A 5,055-nucleotide genomic window follows, 5' to 3' on the forward strand; every position below is an offset into this window, starting at 1 on the left:
TGAGCTGGGCTTCAAGGAAACATGTAGCTATGTGGTCATTGCAGAAAGCACAGATGACAAACGGGGGCTGAGTGTAAGTATCCACAAGTGAGCACAGGTCGAGGCCTGAGGGCATCGCAGGAGCAGGCTGGGTTGCCATGCATTGTCCATGGGGCAGCACGAGAGGTTGTCCTAGGAGGCTGGTGCCAGAAAGTATGTGCTTAGTCCAGACTTCCCAGGTTCTCAAAAACCAGACAGCATCCTGGACACAGAGGAACTTCCCAGTTCTTCTGAAATCCTGATACTCTAAAACAATGAAACAGAAATGGATGCAGCAGTTGTCACAGGTATTAGTCAATAACCTAAGTGTTAAGAACAGTAAAACATGAACTAATAGCGATGTTAATTTTCACAAAATAGTCATCCCTTTTTTTTTTTTTTTAATGGAGTTTTGCTCTTGTTGCATAGCCTGGAGTGCAGTGGTGTGATCTTGGCTCACTGCAACCTCCACCTCCCGGGTTCAAGTGATTTTCCTGCCTCAGCCTCGTGAGTACAGGTGCCTGCCATTATGCCCGGCTAATTTTTGTGTTTTTAGTAGAGATAGGGTTTCACCATGTTGGCCAGGGTGGTCTCAAACTCCTGACCTCAAGTGATCTGCCCACCTTGGCCTCCCAAAGTGCTGGGACAGGCGTGAGCTACCACACACGACCAAAATAGTCATCCCTAACTGGTTTGGACCATCTTTCATTAGTAAAATCAAAAGCATATGTGCACAGTAAAATTCCTAGCTGCAGATACAGGCTCACCTCCCACAGCCAACCCCTTAGCCCCTTGAACTGCTCATGTGAGGACCTCAGACGCACTTCTCTGAACACTGCTTTTCATATGAAAATACTGGAGGCAGAGTGTCCTTCCATTTGTGAGTTTCTATTATTTTTGAGACAGGATCTCACTCTGTCACCCAGCCTGGAGTGCAGTGGTGTGATCACAGCTCACTGCAGCCTCAACCTCCCGGGCTCAAGCGATCCTCTTACCTCAAGCCTCCCAAGTAGCTGGGACCACAGTTGCGCACTGCCACGTCTGGCTAATTTTTTTGTTTTGTAGAGATGGAATTTTGCTATGCTTCCCAGCCCAGTCTTGAATTCCTGGGCTCTAGCGATCCTCCTGCCTCGGCCTCCCAAAGTACTGAGATTATAGGCGTAAACCACAGCACCTGGCCCATTTGTGTTCTTAGCATGCTTTAAGACTCTTCCACGCTTTCCTTTTTTGCATTTCCTCCTGTCGAGGTCCAGCTTATGACTCGAGGCAGGCAGTGTGGATGTGACACACTCTGATCCGTGTCCTGCACCGTGTGAACACCTTTGTTCAGTGTATCTGCACATATGGATGTATCAGAAAACTTTTAGGAGCAAAATTGCTCAATCAAAGGCATACTCCTTAAATATCAATAAAGCTACATTGCCCTCTGAAGAACTTGACCAGTTTACCCTCCCACTTACAGAACAGGAAACCCAACTATTTAAAATGCACAACTTTTTAAAAGAGATTTATGGTTTACATTTTGTCTTTATTAAATTGTAATATTGGCCATCCATTTTATGGTAGCCATGAAGACTGTGTCCTTTTATTCTACAAGTAGCAGTCACACAGGCTTCTGGAGCATCGCATTATGATGTACACATCGTGGGACGCCCCAGCGACAGTCCCTGCTGTGGAAGACAGTGGAGCAGAACCTGGGTCCAGAACAAGGGAGAGATGAAGTCAGACCCAGGGCTTTCAGAAATGCTGGATGAGCATCAGCAGCAGTCCGAAGATGCTGTACTGTGTATTTTATTGTGGGTTAACAGAACCATGTCAAAATTCTGTTCCTAGAAAAGGTTCATTTTTGGGTGAAAATCCAGGATTTATACCTTATCATCCAAAACTTGCAGAGTTTTAACTATTGTAATGTGCCAGAGCCCCATTCCAGACCAGCAGGAAGTGGAGGGGTCCCACGCTGTTCTCCTCTCCGCTGCCAGACAGTGGCCTCCTGAGTGGGAAGCTCCACTGGCAGGACCCTCCAGGCGGCTCAGTTATTAGTCTAGCTTAAGAATCACACGGCTGAGACTCTTCAGTGGGAGGGCATATCTTGAAGAGTGGTTGTTTGTATTTGTTTCTCTTGTTTTCTCTAGGATTATTTTTTAATGGTTAATGCATTCTTATGGTTTAAAAATCAAAGCCGCATGAAAAGGTGAACACTGAAGGCTCCCTGCCCATCCCATCACTCCATTTCTTCCTCTAGCCCTGCAAGCAGCCACTAGTTAGTTTGTGAATCCGGAGGTTCTTAATGTAGATACAGATATTTTCATTAGCCTTCACTTTCTTAAAAGGTAACATGTCACGTACAGCATCTTTTGTACACCTAAACTCTCTTGGAGCTCTTTCCACTTCTCAGTACATTGAGAGCTTTCCATTAAAGGCTACATAGGGTTCCATTTTGTGGAAATAATGTCTTCTTTAGCCAGTTTCTTACTGATGAACTGGGTCATTTCCAGTTCTCTTTTGAGGTAATTGCAAAACAATTTGGTTAATGACAGCATCCTTAATTTTTGTTTTCACTCATATGCTCCTCCCATTTATCAGAAAAGGTAATAATTTTCCTTCCAATTTAGTCCTTTCCCTACACATCGGCAGGAACCATTTAGAAAATCTGATGGAGGTGGGGAGCAAATCCAACGAGAGGTGTGCAAGACTTTTTATTCATGAAAACTTTAAATCCTGCTGAAATAAATATAGGAAGACCGACCTAAATGGAGACATACTATATTTGGGGATAAAAATACTCAATATTAGAAAGCTGTTAATCTTCCAAAATTAGTAAATTCAGTGCAGTTTAATGAAACTGCCAAATGGAATTAAAAATAGAATTTGATGTGCTCATTTTAAAGTTTGTATTTAGAAAATAACCAAGAAAAGAGAACAAGGTGGGCATGTGGAGACTTGGCCTCCCAGATACGAAGTAAATGCAAAATTTATTTTGCAGTTTAGAAGAATATGGTGAGCTCAGGTTTGTCCAAACTGATCCATAGAAGAGCAGCACCTAAAAACCTTCCCATGTATCTATAGGAATTTATTTTTTAAAAAATGATGTAACACTCTATATCAGAAAGGACTGTTCACCAGATGGTGTTAAACCCATCTGCTACCCATTTGATTAAAAAAGAAAGGTTGGGCCAGGCAGGGTGGCTCACGCCTGTAATCCCAGTAATTTGGGAGGCTGAGGCCAGCAGATGGCTTGAGCCCAGGAATTGGAGACCAGCCTGGGCAACATGGCAAAACCCCATCTCTACTAAAAATGCAAGCAGTAACCGGGTGTGGTGGTGCATGCTTGCTGTCCCAGTGATGGGAGGCTGATGTGGGAGGATCACCTGAGCCCAGGGAGGTCAAGGCTGCAGTGAGCTGTGACCACACCACTCTACTCCAGCCTGAGCAACAGAGTGAGACTTGGTCTCAAAAAAAAGGAAGGTTAGATTTTTACTTCATATTCACAAAAAATTAACTTCCGTTGGATTAAAGCACTAACACCGGAAGCAAGGTTTTTCTTTTAAACCATTGGATGACAATGTTGCATTTTTTATAATCGAAGGGTAAATCTTTCTGAAAGTGACACAAAGTCCCCCATCTGTAAAGGAAAGGTTTCAGATTTGAGTATGCAAATTGATATTTTGCATAAGACAAAAGAAAGCATAAAGGAAAGCAATGGGCTGTATAAAATATTCACAAAATATCTGTCTGAAGATGGATATCAGATATATAGAGAGACCCTAACAAGGTCAGTAAGAGAAAGAAACTCACTTAAAAAAAAGTCAGTGAGCTTTTCTATATTTTTTTCCAAAACAATTTTAAAAGGATTGGCAAAGCACATAAGCAGGCCATTCATCAAAGAAGTAAAGATGACTGATTAATAAGAAAAAGATGCTAGCATCACTAATAATCAGTAAGGTCAGGCACAGTTCACACCTGACTTTGGGATCCCTTGAACCCAGGAGTTCGAGTCCAGCCTGGGCAAGATGGCGAAACCCTATCTCTACAAAAAAAATACAAAAATCACCTGGGTGTGGTGGCACATGCCTGTAGTCCCAGCTACTTGGGGGGCTGAGGTGGAAGGATCACTTGAGCCCAGGAGTTCGAGGCTGCAGTGAGCCGTGTTTGCGCCACTGCCCTCCAGCCTGGATGACAAAATGAGACCCCATTAAAAAAAAAAATCAGTAAAATGTAAATCATTGCATTTCTGATGTTGATACACATGGCTTCTTTTTTTTAAATGTTCAGTCTTACTAGAGGTTTCTCAATAATTTTTTCAAAGCAACAGCTCCCGGCTTCATTCATATTCCATTTTTGTTTTCAATTTCATTGGTGTCTGCTTTTTTCTTCCTTTGTTCTGCTAGATGTGGGTTCATTTTACTTACAGTTTTCTGTTACTGTGGAAGCTCAGATTATTGATCTGAAACCTTCTTTCATAATAAAAGCACTCAATGCAATAAATGTCCCTCTAAGCACTGCATTATGTGTGCCCACATATTTTAATATGCTATAATTTCACTTTTCTTCCCTTTAAAATACTTTCTGATCTCTCTTGAGAATTCCTCTTTGGTGGTTTATTTATGAGTATGTTGTTTAACTTCCAGGCAATTTCAGATTTTCCTGTTATCCTTCTATGACTGAATTTTAGTTCAATTCCATTTATGGTCAGAAACAAATTTTGTATGATTTCAGTTATTTTACATTCTTTAAGGTTTATTTTATAAACCAGGATATGGTCTTAGAGAATGTTCCATGTGCCCTTGGAAGAATATATGTATCACGCTGTTGTTGGGTGGAGTGCTATGAATGTCAATTACAGCCACTTGATTAATGATACTCAATTCTTCTGTCTTGGCTGATTTTCTGTTCTATTACTGTTAGGAGTATTAAAGTCTTCAACTGTAATGGTGAATTTGTCTAGTTCTCCTTTCAGTTGTCAGATTTGCTTCACATATATTGCCTCAGCACAATCTTCTTTGTCATGTTAGCCTTTTTCCAGTAATTCATCTGTCC

Source organism: Mandrillus leucophaeus, unplaced genomic scaffold (genome assembly GCF_000951045.1).
Source record: "Mandrillus leucophaeus isolate KB7577 unplaced genomic scaffold, Mleu.le_1.0 Scaffold604, whole genome shotgun sequence".
Classification (NCBI taxonomy): domain Eukaryota; kingdom Metazoa; phylum Chordata; class Mammalia; order Primates; family Cercopithecidae; genus Mandrillus; species Mandrillus leucophaeus.